Source organism: Triturus cristatus, chromosome 5_2, assembly GCF_964204655.1.
Source record: "Triturus cristatus chromosome 5_2, aTriCri1.1, whole genome shotgun sequence".
Taxonomy (NCBI): Eukaryota; Metazoa; Chordata; class Amphibia; order Caudata; family Salamandridae; genus Triturus; species Triturus cristatus.
The window spans coordinates 577,034,336-577,051,941 of NC_140588.1; the positions used below are offsets into that span (position 1 = coordinate 577,034,336).

The 17,606-nt window shown below is 53.4% G+C and overlaps 16 non-coding genes across 16 annotated transcripts; 5 read left to right on the forward strand and 11 right to left on the reverse strand.

The window, feature by feature from the left end:
• Positions 1-764: 764 nt before the first annotated feature.
• TRNAE-UUC (transfer RNA glutamic acid (anticodon UUC)) lies at positions 765-836 on the reverse strand. The gene has a single exon. It is a non-coding gene; the product is annotated as a tRNA-Glu (tRNA).
• Positions 837-1,079: 243 nt separating this feature from the next.
• Positions 1,080-1,162, forward strand: TRNAL-UAA (transfer RNA leucine (anticodon UAA)). The gene has a single exon. It is a non-coding gene; the product is annotated as a tRNA-Leu (tRNA).
• A 1,126-nt stretch (positions 1,163-2,288) lies between these two features.
• On the reverse strand, positions 2,289-2,360 carry TRNAE-CUC (transfer RNA glutamic acid (anticodon CUC)). Its single transcript has one exon. It is a non-coding gene; the product is annotated as a tRNA-Glu (tRNA).
• A 630-nt stretch (positions 2,361-2,990) lies between these two features.
• Positions 2,991-3,062, reverse strand: TRNAE-UUC (transfer RNA glutamic acid (anticodon UUC)). Its single transcript has one exon. It is a non-coding gene; the product is annotated as a tRNA-Glu (tRNA).
• A 243-nt stretch (positions 3,063-3,305) lies between these two features.
• TRNAL-UAA (transfer RNA leucine (anticodon UAA)) lies at positions 3,306-3,388 on the forward strand. Its single transcript has one exon. It is a non-coding gene; the product is annotated as a tRNA-Leu (tRNA).
• Positions 3,389-4,514: 1,126 nt separating this feature from the next.
• Positions 4,515-4,586, reverse strand: TRNAE-CUC (transfer RNA glutamic acid (anticodon CUC)). Its single transcript has one exon. It is a non-coding gene; the product is annotated as a tRNA-Glu (tRNA).
• Positions 4,587-6,740: 2,154 nt separating this feature from the next.
• Positions 6,741-6,812, reverse strand: TRNAE-CUC (transfer RNA glutamic acid (anticodon CUC)). The gene has a single exon. It is a non-coding gene; the product is annotated as a tRNA-Glu (tRNA).
• Positions 6,813-7,442: 630 nt separating this feature from the next.
• TRNAE-UUC (transfer RNA glutamic acid (anticodon UUC)) lies at positions 7,443-7,514 on the reverse strand. The gene has a single exon. It is a non-coding gene; the product is annotated as a tRNA-Glu (tRNA).
• A 1,452-nt stretch (positions 7,515-8,966) lies between these two features.
• On the reverse strand, positions 8,967-9,038 carry TRNAE-CUC (transfer RNA glutamic acid (anticodon CUC)). The gene has a single exon. It is a non-coding gene; the product is annotated as a tRNA-Glu (tRNA).
• A 630-nt stretch (positions 9,039-9,668) lies between these two features.
• TRNAE-UUC (transfer RNA glutamic acid (anticodon UUC)) lies at positions 9,669-9,740 on the reverse strand. Its single transcript has one exon. It is a non-coding gene; the product is annotated as a tRNA-Glu (tRNA).
• Positions 9,741-9,983: 243 nt separating this feature from the next.
• On the forward strand, positions 9,984-10,066 carry TRNAL-UAA (transfer RNA leucine (anticodon UAA)). Its single transcript has one exon. It is a non-coding gene; the product is annotated as a tRNA-Leu (tRNA).
• A 1,126-nt stretch (positions 10,067-11,192) lies between these two features.
• TRNAE-CUC (transfer RNA glutamic acid (anticodon CUC)) lies at positions 11,193-11,264 on the reverse strand. The gene has a single exon. It is a non-coding gene; the product is annotated as a tRNA-Glu (tRNA).
• A 2,856-nt stretch (positions 11,265-14,120) lies between these two features.
• On the reverse strand, positions 14,121-14,192 carry TRNAE-UUC (transfer RNA glutamic acid (anticodon UUC)). The gene has a single exon. It is a non-coding gene; the product is annotated as a tRNA-Glu (tRNA).
• A 243-nt stretch (positions 14,193-14,435) lies between these two features.
• Positions 14,436-14,518, forward strand: TRNAL-UAA (transfer RNA leucine (anticodon UAA)). The gene has a single exon. It is a non-coding gene; the product is annotated as a tRNA-Leu (tRNA).
• Positions 14,519-15,644: 1,126 nt separating this feature from the next.
• TRNAE-CUC (transfer RNA glutamic acid (anticodon CUC)) lies at positions 15,645-15,716 on the reverse strand. Its single transcript has one exon. It is a non-coding gene; the product is annotated as a tRNA-Glu (tRNA).
• A 945-nt stretch (positions 15,717-16,661) lies between these two features.
• TRNAL-UAA (transfer RNA leucine (anticodon UAA)) lies at positions 16,662-16,744 on the forward strand. The gene has a single exon. It is a non-coding gene; the product is annotated as a tRNA-Leu (tRNA).
• The last annotated feature ends 862 nt before the right edge of the window (positions 16,745-17,606 follow it).

A 17,606-nucleotide genomic window follows, 5' to 3' on the forward strand; every position in this document is an offset into this window, starting at 1 on the left:
ATTCATTTTGAGAAGCCCTGACCTGCGGGAAGGAAAAGCATTCAAGGGCAGAAGAAGGACTGTTCCCTGACCGGGAATCGAACCCGGGCCGCGGCGGTGAGAGCGCTGAATCCTAACCACTAGACCACCAGGGAACCCACAGCCATACAGCAAAAGTTCCTACACTGCTCTCCTAGTGACAAAGCTCATGGGGGCTGAAAGCATATTTTATTCTACAGCGAATATGAATCAGAACTTGAAAAAACACTCATGATTCCACCAGACTGTTTGTCACTTCCAAGCACAGGCCATCCCCTCCCCCGTGCTACTGAACCGACGAATTCCTGTACAATCGGGATCCCCGGGAAATCACAAGAGGGACACCTAGTGGCCGCTGATAGCTCAAAGACAGCTGGTACACCTTCTCACACCTACCTCGTTATTCAGCTTGCTGGAAGAATACATTGCGAATGACCGATTCAAGAGTGCAAGGGAGAAGAGTGCTCCAAAGTAGATGTATACATCGCAGCCGGGTTTTCCAGCAATTTACCTTTCTGATGAGCTGGTACTGCACTTTACGCCCACATAGAGCACCTGACTGGGTGGGGGACTGCGTGCGCATGAAGGTGGCTGAGGGCAATGGGAGCAAAGCAACCTGGGACACAGGGGACCCAGCCCCTTTCCTCTGCTTTCGTCTATAGGTCGGGGTGCCTTTTTAAGGACCTTCGATTAAAAAAAGCTGAGCTGCGTGGACAAATTACACACGTCTACGTCTTAGAGGGATCTTCCCTGACCGGGAATCGAACCCGGGCCGCGGCGGTGAAAGCGCCGAATCCTAGCCACTAGACCACCAGGGAGGAGATGCTCTTGTGAGCCTGCCTTGCTCACTTCCTTATTGTGACTAAGCTAACTCCACTGTATAGATTGCCCATAAAGTACGAGTGGGGAAAAGTTAGGTGTCACACAGTGTGTTTGTCATAAGCAATTACCTTTATCCTCCTGCAAAAGCCTTTTTACTCTGCAATCACCTCTTGCTGGACAGCCTGCGCTGGAGCAGCCAGCATGAAAAGGGAGCTGAGTAAGGCAGGGCCTAGGGTCTCACCAGGGTGGCCGAGTGGTTAAGGCGTTGGACTTAAGATCCAATGGACAGTTGTCCGCATGGGTTCGAGCCCCATCCCTGGTATGGGTTTTCAGCGGGTGTGTAGGAACTTGCAGATGCTTTTGTAAAGCATTTTCCTCTGCCCTCCTCACCCTCCCAGTGCCCTTCCTTAACAGTCCCAATTCACGTCTCAGCTGTGGGGTCTGCTGCTACTCTGCACTTAGCATGGATGTTTGCCAAAGCAATGCAGTGCCACCTACGCAGAGCCCCTGCTTAGAGAAATACACCTCCTATGTCTTTTCCCACTGAAGGGAGCAGGAGGAAGTACTTGCTTCCTGGGGAACATGGGCCTGCCACTGGAATTTGTTAACCCGCCTCTTGCGGATTTCTCCCCTTTCTTTGATTAACACCTGCAGGCTCTCCCTTGCCATCGGAGCAGGATCTGCTGATGCAGGCCCGGCTGGATCAAATGTGCAAAGGCTTGTCCCCAGGCCTCGGGAAAAAATTGAGCAGAGATTCCCGCCTCCGCCTCCGCCTCCTCTTGCCTTCCGAACGGGCTTCCAAACGGGCAATGCCCTGACGGGTCCCCCACGCCCCATCCTGCCCATGCCCACACCCCTGTATATGAGGGTGACCCATGTCCCTCACCCTCCATGCTCGAACGGAAGACACGTGTGTCCTGAGGGGAGCGCCAGACAGGCATTTCTCCGGCCAGGCAGACCCCTGCAGCACCCGTTAGGCTCCAAAGCCTGTACATTCCCAAGATGCCACTGGTCACTATGCAAATCAGACAGCCCTGGCCACACCCTCTCCGCCGCTGGGCTCTGCTGCTTTCGGTACGTGCAGCTCAGCTTTTTCTTACCCTGAACCAGACTTCCGTTTCAGCAAAAAGGTGGGTTGCAGTGGGTCCGGGATGCCATTTGGAGACAAAGCCTGCGGCCCTGTCAAAGATGACTTCCTGCCGCACACCATGTGGTCAGAAGCCTACGAAAAGAAGCGCACCTCGGAATACAGAATCTCACTTCCTCAAGAGCCTTGCACAAGAGATTTTCCTCCCGCCGAGGAAAGCAACTCAAAGGGAACCTTGCGAAAATCAAATTAGGAGCCAGATTGCGGGATGCTAGGCAAACTGTTTGTCAGAAAAGCAAATTCATTTTGAGAAGCCCTGACCTGCGGGAAGGAAAAGCATTCAAGGGCAGAAGAAGGACTGTTCCCTGACCGGGAATCGAACCCGGGCCGCGGCGGTGAGAGCGCCGAATCCTAACCACTAGACCACCAGGGAACCCACAGCCATACAGCAAAAGTTCCTACACTGCTCTCCTAGTGACAAAGCTCATGGGGGCTGAAAGCATATTTTATTCTACAGCGAATATGAATCAGAACTTGAAAAAACACTCATGATTCCACCAGACTGTTTGTCACTTCCAAGCACAGGCCATCCCCTCCCCCGTGCTACTGAACCGACGAATTCCTGTACAATCGGGATCCCCGGGAAATCACAAGAGGGACACCTAGTGGCCGCTGATAGCTCAAAGACAGCTGGTACACCTTCTCACACCTACCTCGTTATTCAGCTTGCTGGAAGAATACATTGCGAATGACCGATTCAAGAGTGCAAGGGAGAAGAGTGCTCCAAAGTAGATGTATACATCGCAGCCGGGTTTTCCAGCAATTTACCTTTCTGATGAGCTGGTACTGCACTTTACGCCCACATAGAGCACCTGACTGGGTGGGGGACTGCGTGCGCATGAAGGTGGCTGAGGGCAATGGGAGCAAAGCAACCTGGGACACAGGGGACCCAGCCCCTTTCCTCTGCTTTCGTCTATAGGTCGGGGTGCCTTTTTAAGGACCTTCGATTAAAAAAAGCTGAGCTGCGTGGACAAATTACACACGTCTACGTCTTAGAGGGATCTTCCCTGACCGGGAATCGAACCCGGGCCGCGGCGGTGAAAGCGCCGAATCCTAGCCACTAGACCACCAGGGAGGAGATGCTCTTGTGAGCCTGCCTTGCTCACTTCCTTATTGTGACTAAGCTAACTCCACTGTATAGATTGCCCATAAAGTACGAGTGGGGAAAAGTTAGGTGTCACACAGTGTGTTTGTCATAAGCAATTACCTTTATCCTCCTGCAAAAGCCTTTTTACTCTGCAATCACCTCTTGCTGGACAGCCTGCGCTGGAGCAGCCAGCATGAAAAGGGAGCTGAGTAAGGCAGGGCCTAGGGTCTCACCAGGGTGGCCGAGTGGTTAAGGCGTTGGACTTAAGATCCAATGGACAGTTGTCCGCATGGGTTCGAGCCCCATCCCTGGTATGGGTTTTCAGCGGGTGTGTAGGAACTTGCAGATGCTTTTGTAAAGCATTTTCCTCTGCCCTCCTCACCCTCCCAGTGCCCTTCCTTAACAGTCCCAATTCACGTCTCAGCTGTGGGGTCTGCTGCTACTCTGCACTTAGCATGGATGTTTGCCAAAGCAATGCAGTGCCACCTACGCAGAGCCCCTGCTTAGAGAAATACACCTCCTATGTCTTTTCCCACTGAAGGGAGCAGGAGGAAGTACTTGCTTCCTGGGGAACATGGGCCTGCCACTGGAATTTGTTAACCCGCCTCTTGCGGATTTCTCCCCTTTCTTTGATTTACACCTGCAGGCTCTCCCTTGCCATCGGAGCAGGATCTGCTGATGCAGGCCCGGCTGGATCAAATGTGCAAAGGCTTGTCCCCAGGCCTCGGGAAAAAATTGAGCAGAGATTCCCGCCTCCGCCTCCGCCTCCTCTTGCCTTCCGAACGGGCTTCCAAACGGGCAATGCCCTGACGGGTCCCCCACGCCCCATCCTGCCCATGCCCACACCCCTGTATATGAGGGTGACCCATGTCCCTCACCCTCCATGCTCGAACGGAAGACACGTGTGTCCTGAGGGGAGCGCCAGACAGGCATTTCTCCGGCCAGGCAGACCCCTGCAGCACCCGTTAGGCTCCAAAGCCTGTACATTCCCAAGATGCCACTGGTCACTATGCAAATCAGACAGCCCTGGCCACACCCTCTCCGCCGCTGGGCTCTGCTGCTTTCGGTACGTGCAGCTCAGCTTTTTCTTACCCTGAACCAGACTTCCGTTTCAGCAAAAAGGTGGGTTGCAGTGGGTCCGGGATGCCATTTGGAGACAAAGCCTGCGGCCCTGTCAAAGATGACTTCCTGCCGCACACCATGTGGTCAGAAGCCTACGAAAAGAAGCGCACCTCGGAATACAGAATCTCACTTCCTCAAGAGCCTTGCACAAGAGATTTTCCTCCCGCCGAGGAAAGCAACTCAAAGGGAACCTTGCGAAAATCAAATTAGGAGCCAGATTGCGGGATGCTAGGCAAACTGTTTGTCAGAAAAGCAAATTCATTTTGAGAAGCCCTGACCTGCGGGAAGGAAAAGCATTCAAGGGCAGAAGAAGGACTGTTCCCTGACCGGGAATCGAACCCGGGCCGCGGCGGTGAGAGCGCCGAATCCTAACCACTAGACCACCAGGGAACCCACAGCCATACAGCAAAAGTTCCTACACTGCTCTCCTAGTGACAAAGCTCATGGGGGCTGAAAGCATATTTTATTCTACAGCGAATATGAATCAGAACTTGAAAAAACACTCATGATTCCACCAGACTGTTTGTCACTTCCAAGCACAGGCCATCCCCTCCCCCGTGCTACTGAACCGACGAATTCCTGTACAATCGGGATCCCCGGGAAATCACAAGAGGGACACCTAGTGGCCGCTGATAGCTCAAAGACAGCTGGTACACCTTCTCACACCTACCTCGTTATTCAGCTTGCTGGAAGAATACATTGCGAATGACCGATTCAAGAGTGCAAGGGAGAAGAGTGCTCCAAAGTAGATGTATACATCGCAGCCGGGTTTTCCAGCAATTTACCTTTCTGATGAGCTGGTACTGCACTTTACGCCCACATAGAGCACCTGACTGGGTGGGGGACTGCGTGCGCATGAAGGTGGCTGAGGGCAATGGGAGCAAAGCAACCTGGGACACAGGGGACCCAGCCCCTTTCCTCTGCTTTCGTCTATAGGTCGGGGTGCCTTTTTAAGGACCTTCGATTAAAAAAAGCTGAGCTGCGTGGACAAATTACGCACGTCTACGTCTTAGAGGGATCTTCCCTGACCGGGAATTGAACCCGGGCCGCGTCGGTGAAAGCGCCGAATCCTAGCCACTAGACCACCAGGGAGGAGATGCTCTTGTGAGCCTGCCTTGCTCACTTCCTTATTGTGACTAAGCTAACTCCACTGTATAGATTGCCCATAAAGTACGAGTGGGGAAAAGTTAGGTGTCACACAGTGTGTTTGTCATAAGCAATTACCTTTATCCTCCTGCAAAAGCCTTTTTACTCTGCAATCACCTCTTGCTGGACAGCCTGCGCTGGAGCAGCCAGCATGAAAAGGGAGCTGAGTAAGGCAGGACCTAGGGTCTCACCAGGGTGGCCGAGTGGTTAAGGCGTTGGACTTAAGATCCAATGGATAGTTGTCCGCATGGGTTCGAGCCCCATCCCTGGTATGGGTTTTCAGTGGGTGTGTAGGAACTTGCAGATGCTTTTGTAAAGCATTTTCCTCTGCCCTCCTCACCCTCCCAGTGCCCTTCCTTAACAGTCCCAATTCACGTCTCAGCTGTGGGGTCTGCTGCTACTCTGCACTTAGCATGGATGTTTGCCAAAGCAATGCAGTGCCACCTACGCAGAGCCCCTGCTTAGAGAAATACACCTCCTATGTCTTTTCCCACTGAAGGTAGCAGGAGGAAGTACTTGCTTCCTGGGGAACATGGGCCTGCCACAGGAATTTGTTAACCCGCCTCTTGCGGATTTCTCCCCTTTCTTTGATTTACACCTGCAGGCTCTCCCTTGCCATCGGAGCAGGATCTGCTGATGCAGGCCCGGCTGGATCAAATATGCAAAGGCTTGTCCCCAGGCCTCGGGAAAAAATTGAGCAGAGATTCCCGCCTCCGCCTCCGCCTCCTCTTGCCTTCCGAACGGGCTTCCAAACGGGCAATGCCCTGACGGGTCCCCCACGCCCCATCCTGCCCATGCCCACACCCCTGTATATGAGGGTGACCCATGTCCCTCACCCTCCATGCTCGAACGGAAGACACGTGTGTCCTGAGGGGAGCGCCAGACAGGCATTTCTCCGGCCAGGCAGACCCCTGCAGCACCCGTTAGGCTCCAAAGCCTGTACATTCCCAAGATGCCACTGGTCACTATGCAAATCAGACAGCCCTGGCCACACCCTCTCCGCCGCTGGGCTCTGCTGCTTTCGGTACGTGCAGCTCAGCTTTTTCTTACCCTGAACCAGACTTCAGTTTCAGCAAAAAGGTGGGTTGCAGTGGGTCCGGGATGCCATTTGGAGACAAAGCCTGCGGCCCTGTCAAAGATGACTTCCTGCCGCACACCATGTGGTCAGAAGCCTACGAAAAGAAGCGCACCTCGGAATACAGAATCTCACTTCCTCAAGAGCCTTGCACAAGAGATTTTCCTCCCGCCGAGGAAAGCAACTCAAAGGGAACCTTGCGAAAATCAAATTAGGAGCCAGATTGCGGGATGCTAGGCAAACTGTTTGTCAGAAAAGCAAATTCATTTTGAGAAGCCCTGACCTGCGGGAAGGAAAAGCATTCAAGGGCAGAAGAAGGACTGTTCCCTGACCGGGAATCGAACCCGGGCCGCGGCGGTGAGAGCGCCGAATCCTAACCACTAGACCACCAGGGAACCCACAGCCATACAGCAAAAGTTCCTACACTGCTCTCCTAGTGACAAAGCTCATGGGGGCTGAAAGCATATTTTATTCTACAGCGAATATGAATCAGAACTTGAAAAAACACTCATGATTCCACCAGACTGTTTGTCACTTCCAAGCACAGGCCATCCCCTCCCCCGTGCTACTGAACCGACGAATTCCTGTACAATCGGGATCCCCGGGAAATCACAAGAGGGACACCTAGTGGCCGCTGATAGCTCAAAGACAGCTGGTACACCTTCTCACACCTACCTCGTTATTCAGCTTGCTGGAAGAATACATTGCGAATGACCGATTCAAGAGTGCAAGGGAGAAGAGTGCTCCAAAGTAGATGTATACATCGCAGCCGGGTTTTCCAGCAATTTACCTTTCTGATGAGCTGGTACTGCACTTTACGCCCACATAGAGCACCTGACTGGGTGGGGGACTGCGTGCGCATGAAGGTGGCTGAGGGCAATGGGAGCAAAGCAACCTGGGACACAGGGGACCCAGCCCCTTTCCTCTGCTTTCGTCTATAGGTCGGGGTGCCTTTTTAAGGACCTTCGATTAAAAAAAGCTGAGCTGCGTGGACAAATTACACACGTCTACGTCTTAGAGGGATCTTCCCTGACCGGGAATCGAACCCGGGCCGCGGCGGTGAAAGCGCCGAATCCTAGCCACTAGACCACCAGGGAGGAGATGCTCTTGTGAGCCTGCCTTGCTCACTTCCTTATTGTGACTAAGCTAACTCCACTGTATAGATTGCCCATAAAGTACGAGTGGGGAAAAGTTAGGTGTCACACAGTGTGTTTGTCATAAGCAATTACCTTTATCCTCCTGCAAAAGCCTTTTTACTCTGCAATCACCTCTTGCTGGACAGCCTGCGCTGGAGCAGCCAGCATGAAAAGGGAGCTGAGTAAGGCAGGGCCTAGGGTCTCACCAGGGTGGCCGAGTGGTTAAGGCGTTGGACTTAAGATCCAATGGACAGTTGTCCGCATGGGTTCAAGCCCCATCCCTGGTATGGGTTTTCAGCGGGTGTGTAGGAACTTGCAGATGCTTTTTTAAAGCATTTTCCTCTGCCCTCCTCACCCTCCCAGTGCCCTTCCTTAACAGTCCCAATTCACGTCTCAGCTGTGGGGTCTGCTGCTACTCTGCACTTAGCATGGATGCTTCCCAAAGCAATGCAGTGCCACCTACGCAGAGCCCCTGCTTAGAGAAATACACCTCCTATGTCTTTTCCCACTGAAGGGAGCAGGAGGAAGTACTTGCTTCCTGGGGAACATGGGCCTGCCACTGGAATTTGTTAACCCGCCTCTTGCGGATTTCTCCCCTTTCTTTGATTTACACCTGCAGGCTCTCCCTTGCCATCGGAGCAGGATCTGCTGATGCAGGCCCGGCTGGATCAAATGTGCAAAGGCTTGTCCCCAGGCCTCGGGAAAAAATTGAGCAGAGATTCCCGCCTCCGCCTCCGCCTCCTCTTGCCTTCCGAACGGGCTTCCAAACGGGCAATGCCCTGACGGGTCCCCCACGCCCCATCCTGCCCATGCCCACACCCCTGTATATGAGGGTGACCCATGTCCCTCACCCTCCATGCTCGAACGGAAGACACGTGTGTCCTGAGGGGAGCGCCAGACAGGCATTTCTCCGGCCAGGCAGACCCCTGCAGCACCCGTTAGGCTCCAAAGCCTGTACATTCCCAAGATGCCACTGGTCACTATGCAAATCAGACAGCCCTGGCCACACCCTCTCCGCCGCTGGGATCTGCTGCTTTCGGTACGTGCAGCTCAGCTTTTTCTTACCCTGAACCAGACTTCCGTTTCAGCAAAAAGGTGGGTTGCAGTGGGTCCGGGATGCCATTTGGAGACAAAGCCTGCGGCCCTGTCAAAGATGACTTCCTGCCGCACACCATGTGGTCAGAAGCCTACGAAAAGAAGCGCACCTCGGAATACAGAATCTCACTTCCTCAAGAGCCTTGCACAAGAGATTTTCCTCCCGCCGAGGAAAGCAACTCAAAGGGAACCTTGCGAAAATCAAATTAGGAGCCAGATTGCGGGATGCTAGGCAAACTGTTTGTCAGAAAAGCAAATTCATTTTGAGAAGCCCTGACCTGCGGGAAGGAAAAGCATTCAAGGGCAGAAGAAGGACTGTTCCCTGACCGGGAATCGAACCCGGGCCGCGGCGGTGAGAGCGCCGAATCCTAACCACTAGACCACCAGGGAACCCACAGCCATACAGCAAAAGTTCCTACACTGCTCTCCTAGTGACAAAGCTCATGGGGGCTGAAAGCATATTTTATTCTACAGCGAATATGAATCAGAACTTGAAAAAACACTCATGATTCCACCAGACTGTTTGTCACTTCCAAGCACAGGCCATCCCCTCCCCCGTGCTACTGAACCGACGAATTCCTGTACAATCGGGATCCCCGGGAAATCACAAGAGGGACACCTAGTGGCCGCTGATAGCTCAAAGACAGCTGGTACACCTTCTCACACCTACCTCGTTATTCAGCTTGCTGGAAGAATACATTGCGAATGACCGATTCAAGAGTGCAAGGGAGAAGAGTGCTCCAAAGTAGATGTATACATCGCAGCCGGGTTTTCCAGCAATTTACCTTTCTGATGAGCTGGTACTGCACTTTACGCCCACATAGAGCACCTGACTGGGTGGGGGACTGCGTGCGCATGAAGGTGGCTGAGGGCAATGGGAGCAAAGCAACCTGGGACACAGGGGACCCAGCCCCTTTCCTCTGCTTTCGTCTATAGGTCGGGGTGCCTTTTTAAGGACCTTCGATTAAAAAAAGCTGAGCTGCGTGGACAAATTACACACGTCTACGTCTTAGAGGGATCTTCCCTGACCGGGAATCGAACCCGGGCCGCGGCGGTGAAAGCGCCGAATCCTAGCCACTAGACCACCAGGGAGGAGATGCTCTTGTGAGCCTGCCTTGCTCACTTCCTTATTGTGACTAAGCTAACTCCACTGTATAGATTGCCCATAAAGTACGAGTGGGGAAAAGTTAGGTGTCACACAGTGTGTTTGTCATAAGCAATTACCTTTATCCTCCTGCAAAAGCCTTTTTACTCTGCAATCACCTCTTGCTGGACAGCCTGCGCTGGAGCAGCCAGCATGAAAAGGGAGCTGAGTAAGGCAGGGCCTAGGGTCTCACCAGGGTGGCCGAGTGGTTAAGGCGTTGGACTTAAGATCCAATGGACAGTTGTCCGCATGGGTTCGAGCCCCATCCCTGGTATGGGTTTTCAGCGGGTGTGTAGGAACTTGCAGATGCTTTTGTAAAGCATTTTCCTCTGCCCTCCTCACCCTCCCAGTGCCCTTCCTTAACAGTCCCAATTCACGTCTCAGCTGTGGGGTCTGCTGCTACTCTGCACTTAGCATGGATGTTTGCCAAAGCAATGCAGTGCCACCTACGCAGAGCCCCTGCTTAGAGAAATACACCTCCTATGTCTTTTCCCACTGAAGGGAGCAGGAGGAAGTACTTGCTTCCTGGGGAACATGGGCCTGCCACTGGAATTTGTTAACCCGCCTCTTGCGGATTTCTCCCCTTTCTTTGATTTACACCTGCAGGCTCTCCCTTGCCATCGGAGCAGGATCTGCTGATGCAGGCCCGGCTGGATCAAATGTGCAAAGGCTTGTCCCCAGGCCTCGGGAAAAAATTGAGCAGAGATTCCCGCCTCCGCCTCCGCCTCCTCTTGCCTTCCGAACGGGCTTCCAAACGGGCAATGCCCTGACGGGTCCCCCACGCCCCATCCTGCCCATGCCCACACCCCTGTATATGAGGGTGACCCATGTCCCTCACCCTCCATGCTCGAACGGAAGACACGTGTGTCCTGAGGGGAGCGCCAGACAGGCATTTCTCCGGCCAGGCAGACCCCTGCAGCACCCGTTAGGCTCCAAAGCCTGTACATTCCCAAGATGCCACTGGTCACTATGCAAATCAGACAGCCCTGGCCACACCCTCTCCGCCGCTGGGCTCTGCTGCTTTCGGTACGTGCAGCTCAGCTTTTTCTTACCCTGAACCAGACTTCCGTTTCAGCAAAAAGGTGGGTTGCAGTGGGTCCGGGATGCCATTTGGAGACAAAGCCTGCGGCCCTGTCAAAGATGACTTCCTGCCGCACACCATGTGGTCAGAAGCCTACGAAAAGAAGCGCACCTCGGAATACAGAATCTCACTTCCTCAAGAGCCTTGCACAAGAGATTTTCCTCCCGCCGAGGAAAGCAACTCAAAGGGAACCTTGCGAAAATCAAATTAGGAGCCAGATTGCGGGATGCTAGGCAAACTGTTTGTCAGAAAAGCAAATTCATTTTGAGAAGCCCTGACCTGCGGGAAGGAAAAGCATTCAAGGGCAGAAGAAGGACTGTTCCCTGACCGGGAATCGAACCCGGGCCGCGGCGGTGAGAGCGCCGAATCCTAACCACTAGACCACCAGGGAACCCACAGCCATACAGCAAAAGTTCCTACACTGCTCTCCTAGTGACAAAGCTCATGGGGGCTGAAAGCATATTTTATTCTACAGCGAATATGAATCAGAACTTGAAAAAACACTCATGATTCCACCAGACTGTTTGTCACTTCCAAGCACAGGCCATCCCCTCCCCCGTGCTACTGAACCGACGAATTCCTGTACAATCGGGATCCCCGGGAAATCACAAGAGGGACACCTAGTGGCCGCTGATAGCTCAAAGACAGCTGGTACACCTTCTCACACCTACCTCGTTATTCAGCTTGCTGGAAGAATACATTGCGAATGACCGATTCAAGAGTGCAAGGGAGAAGAGTGCTCCAAAGTAGATGTATACATCGCAGCCGGGTTTTCCAGCAATTTACCTTTCTGATGAGCTGGTACTGCACTTTACGCCCACATAGAGCACCTGACTGGGTGGGGGACTGCGTGCGCATGAAGGTGGCTGAGGGCAATGGGAGCAAAGCAACCTGGGACACAGGGGACCCAGCCCCTTTCCTCTGCTTTCGTCTATAGGTCGGGGTGCCTTTTTAAGGACCTTCGATTAAAAAAAGCTGAGCTGCGTGGACAAATTACGCACGTCTACGTCTTAGAGGGATCTTCCCTGACCGGGAATTGAACCCGGGCCGCGTCGGTGAAAGCGCCGAATCCTAGCCACTAGACCACCAGGGAGGAGATGCTCTTGTGAGCCTGCCTTGCTCACTTCCTTATTGTGACTAAGCTAACTCCACTGTATAGATTGCCCATAAAGTACGAGTGGGGAAAAGTTAGGTGTCACACAGTGTGTTTGTCATAAGCAATTACCTTTATCCTCCTGCAAAAGCCTTTTTACTCTGCAATCACCTCTTGCTGGACAGCCTGCGCTGGAGCAGCCAGCATGAAAAGGGAGCTGAGTAAGGCAGGACCTAGGGTCTCACCAGGGTGGCCGAGTGGTTAAGGCGTTGGACTTAAGATCCAATGGATAGTTGTCCGCATGGGTTCGAGCCCCATCCCTGGTATGGGTTTTCAGTGGGTGTGTAGGAACTTGCAGATGCTTTTGTAAAGCATTTTCCTCTGCCCTCCTCACCCTCCCAGTGCCCTTCCTTAACAGTCCCAATTCACGTCTCAGCTGTGGGGTCTGCTGCTACTCTGCACTTAGCATGGATGTTTGCCAAAGCAATGCAGTGCCACCTACGCAGAGCCCCTGCTTAGAGAAATACACCTCCTATGTCTTTTCCCACTGAAGGTAGCAGGAGGAAGTACTTGCTTCCTGGGGAACATGGGCCTGCCACAGGAATTTGTTAACCCGCCTCTTGCGGATTTCTCCCCTTTCTTTGATTTACACCTGCAGGCTCTCCCTTGCCATCGGAGCAGGATCTGCTGATGCAGGCCCGGCTGGATCAAATATGCAAAGGCTTGTCCCCAGGCCTCGGGAAAAAATTGAGCAGAGATTCCCGCCTCCGCCTCCGCCTCCTCTTGCCTTCCGAACGGGCTTCCAAACGGGCAATGCCCTGACGGGTCCCCCACGCCCCATCCTGCCCATGCCCACACCCCTGTATATGAGGGTGACCCATGTCCCTCACCCTCCATGCTCGAACGGAAGACACGTGTGTCCTGAGGGGAGCGCCAGACAGGCATTTCTCCGGCCAGGCAGACCCCTGCAGCACCCGTTAGGCTCCAAAGCCTGTACATTCCCAAGATGCCACTGGTCACTATGCAAATCAGACAGCCCTGGCCACACCCTCTCCGCCGCTGGGCTCTGCTGCTTTCGGTACGTGCAGCTCAGCTTTTTCTTACCCTGAACCAGACTTCAGTTTCAGCAAAAAGGTGGGTTGCAGTGGGTCCGGGATGCCATTTGGAGACAAAGCCTGCGGCCCTGTCAAAGATGACTTCCTGCCGCACACCATGTGGTCAGAAGCCTACGAAAAGAAGCGCACCTCGGAATACAGAATCTCACTTCCTCAAGAGCCTTGCACAAGAGATTTTCCTCCCGCCGAGGAAAGCAACTCAAAGGGAACCTTGCGAAAATCAAATTAGGAGCCAGATTGCGGGATGCTAGGCAAACTGTTTGTCAGAAAAGCAAATTCATTTTGAGAAGCCCTGACCTGCGGGAAGGAAAAGCATTCAAGGGCAGAAGAAGGACTGTTCCCTGACCGGGAATCGAACCCGGGCCGCGGCGGTGAGAGCGCTGAATCCTAACCACTAGACCACCAGGGAACCCACAGCCATACAGCAAAAGTTCCTACACTGCTCTCCTAGTGACAAAGCTCATGGGGGCTGAAAGCATATTTTATTCTACAGCGAATATGAATCAGAACTTGAAAAAACACTCATGATTCCACCAGACTGTTTGTCACTTCCAAGCACAGGCCATCCCCTCCCCCGTGCTACTGAACCGACGAATTCCTGTACAATCGGGATCCCCGGGAAATCACAAGAGGGACACCTAGTGGCCGCTGATAGCTCAAAGACAGCTGGTACACCTTCTCACACCTACCTCGTTATTCAGCTTGCTGGAAGAATACATTGCGAATGACCGATTCAAGAGTGCAAGGGAGAAGAGTGCTCCAAAGTAGATGTATACATCGCAGCCGGGTTTTCCAGCAATTTACCTTTCTGATGAGCTGGTACTGCACTTTACGCCCACATAGAGCACCTGACTGGGTGGGGGACTGCGTGCGCATGAAGGTGGCTGAGGGCAATGGGAGCAAAGCAACCTGGGACACAGGGGACCCAGCCCCTTTCCTCTGCTTTCGTCTATAGGTCGGGGTGCCTTTTTAAGGACCTTCGATTAAAAAAAGCTGAGCTGCGTGGACAAATTACACACGTCTACGTCTTAGAGGGATCTTCCCTGACCGGGAATCGAACCCGGGCCGCGGCGGTGAAAGCGCCGAATCCTAGCCACTAGACCACCAGGGAGGAGATGCTCTTGTGAGCCTGCCTTGCTCACTTCCTTATTGTGACTAAGCTAACTCCACTGTATAGATTGCCCATAAAGTACGAGTGGGGAAAAGTTAGGTGTCACACAGTGTGTTTGTCATAAGCAATTACCTTTATCCTCCTGCAAAAGCCTTTTTACTCTGCAATCACCTCTTGCTGGACAGCCTGCGCTGGAGCAGCCAGCATGAAAAGGGAGCTGAGTAAGGCAGGGCCTAGGGTCTCACCAGGGTGGCCGAGTGGTTAAGGCGTTGGACTTAAGATCCAATGGACAGTTGTCCGCATGGGTTCGAGCCCCATCCCTGGTATGGGTTTTCAGCGGGTGTGTAGGAACTTGCAGATGCTTTTGTAAAGCATTTTCCTCTGCCCTCCTCACCCTCCCAGTGCCCTTCCTTAACAGTCCCAATTCACGTCTCAGCTGTGGGGTCTGCTGCTACTCTGCACTTAGCATGGATGTTTGCCAAAGCAATGCAGTGCCACCTACGCAGAGCCCCTGCTTAGAGAAATACACCTCCTATGTCTTTTCCCACTGAAGGGAGCAGGAGGAAGTACTTGCTTCCTGGGGAACATGGGCCTGCCACTGGAATTTGTTAACCCGCCTCTTGCGGATTTCTCCCCTTTCTTTGATTTACACCTGCAGGCTCTCCCTTGCCATCGGAGCAGGATCTGCTGATGCAGGCCCGGCTGGATCAAATGTGCAAAGGCTTGTCCCCAGGCCTCGGGAAAAAATTGAGCAGAGATTCCCGCCTCCGCCTCCGCCTCCTCTTGCCTTCCGAACGGGCTTCCAAACGGGCAATGCCCTGACGGGTCCCCCACGCCCCATCCTGCCCATGCCCACACCCCTGTATATGAGGGTGACCCATGTCCCTCACCCTCCATGCTCGAACGGAAGACACGTGTGTCCTGAGGGGAGCGCCAGACAGGCATTTCTCCGGCCAGGCAGACCCCTGCAGCACCCGTTAGGCTCCAAAGCCTGTACATTCCCAAGATGCCACTGGTCACTATGCAAATCAGACAGCCCTGGCCACACCCTCTCCGCCGCTGGGCTCTGCTGCTTTCGGTACGTGCAGCTCAGCTTTTTCTTACCCTGAACCAGACTTCCGTTTCAGCAAAAAGGTGGGTTGCAGTGGGTCCGGGATGCCATTTGGAGACAAAGCCTGCGGCCCTGTCAAAGATGACTTCCTGCCGCACACCATGTGGTCAGAAGCCTACGAAAAGAAGCGCACCTCGGAATACAGAATCTCACTTCCTCAAGAGCCTTGCACAAGAGATTTTCCTCCCGCCGAGGAAAGCAACTCAAAGGGAACCTTGCGAAAATCAAATTAGGAGCCAGATTGCGGGATGCTAGGCAAACTGTTTGTCAGAAAAGCAAATTCATTTTGAGAAGCCCTGACCTGCGGGAAGGAAAAGCATTCAAGGGCAGAAGAAGGACTGTTCCCTGACCGGGAATCGAACCCGGGCCGCGGCGGTGAGAGCGCCGAATCCTAACCACTAGACCACCAGGGAACCCACAGCCATACAGCAAAAGTTCCTACACTGCTCTCCTAGTGACAAAGCTCATGGGGGCTGAAAGCATATTTTATTCTACAGCGAATATGAATCAGAACTTGAAAAAACACTCATGATTCCACCAGACTGTTTGTCACTTCCAAGCACAGGCCATCCCCTCCCCCGTGCTACTGAACCGACGAATTCCTGTACAATCGGGATCCCCGGGAAATCACAAGAGGGACACCTAGTGGCCGCTGATAGCTCAAAGACAGCTGGTACACCTTCTCACACCTACCTCGTTATTCAGCTTGCTGGAAGAATACATTGCGAATGACCGATTCAAGAGTGCAAGGGAGAAGAGTGCTCCAAAGTAGATGTATACATCGCAGCCGGGTTTTCCAGCAATTTACCTTTCTGATGAGCTGGTACTGCACTTTACGCCCACATAGAGCACCTGACTGGGTGGGGGACTGCGTGCGCATGAAGGTGGCTGAGGGCAATGGGAGCAAAGCAACCTGGGACACAGGGGACCCAGCCCCTTTCCTCTGCTTTCGTCTATAGGTCGGGGTGCCTTTTTAAGGACCTTCGATTAAAAAAAGCTGAGCTGCGTGGACAAATTACACACGTCTACGTCTTAGAGGGATCTTCCCTGACCGGGAATCGAACCCGGGCCGTGGCGGTGAAAGCGCCGAATCCTAGCCACTAGACCACCAGGGAGGAGATGCTCTTGTGAGCCTGCCTTGCTCACTTCCTTATTGTGACTAAGCTAACTCCACTGTATAGATTGCCCATAAAGTACGAGTGGGGAAAAGTTAGGTGTCACACAGTGTGTTTGTCATAAGCAATTACCTTTATCCTCCTGCAAAAGCCTTTTTACTCTGCAATCACCTCTTGCTGGACAGCCTGCGCTGGAGCAGCCAGCATGAAAAGGGAGCTGAGTAAGGCAGGGCCTAGGGTCTCACCAGGGTGGCCGAGTGGTTAAGGCGTTGGACTTAAGATCCAATGGACAGTTGTCCGCATGGGTTCGAGCCCCATCCCTGGTATGGGTTTTCAGCGGGTGTGTAGGAACTTGCAGATGCTTTTTTAAAGCATTTTCCTCTGCCCTCCTCACCCTCCCAGTGCCCTTCCTTAACAGTCCCAATTCACGTCTCAGCTGTGGGGTCTGCTGCTACTCTGCACTTAGCATGGATGTTTGCCAAAGCAATGCAGTGCCACCTACGCAGAGCCCCTGCTTAGAGAAATACACCTCCTATGTCTTTTCCCACTGAAGGGAGCAGGAGGAAGTACTTGCTTCCTGGGGAACATGGGCCTGCCACTGGAATTTGTTAACCCGCCTCTTGCGGATTTCTCCCCTTTCTTTGATTTACACCTGCAGGCTCTCCCTTGCCATCGGAGCAGGATCTGCTGATGCAGGCCCGGCTGGATCAAATGTGCAAAGGCTTGTCCCCAGGCCTCGGGAAAAAATTGAGCAGAGATTCCCGCCTCCGCCTCCGCCTCCTCTTGCCTTCCGAACGGGCTTCCAAACGGGCAATGCCCTGACGGGTCCCCCACGCCCCATCCTGCCTATGCCCACACCCCTGTATATGAGGGTGACCCATGTCCCTCACCCTCCATGCTCGAACGGAAGACACGTGTGTCCTGAGGGGAGCGCCAGACAGGCATTTCTCCGGCCAGGCAGACCCCTGCAGCACCCGTTAGGCTCCAAAGCCTGTACATTCCCAAGATGCCACTGGTCACTATGCAAATCAGACAGCCCTGGCCACACCCTCTCCGCCGCTGGGCTCTGCTGCTTTCGGTACGTGCAGCTCAGCTTTTTCTTACCCTGAACCAGACTTCCGTTTCAGCAAAAAGGTGGGTTGCAGTGGGTCCGGGATGCCATTTGGAGACAAAGCCTGCGTCCCTGTC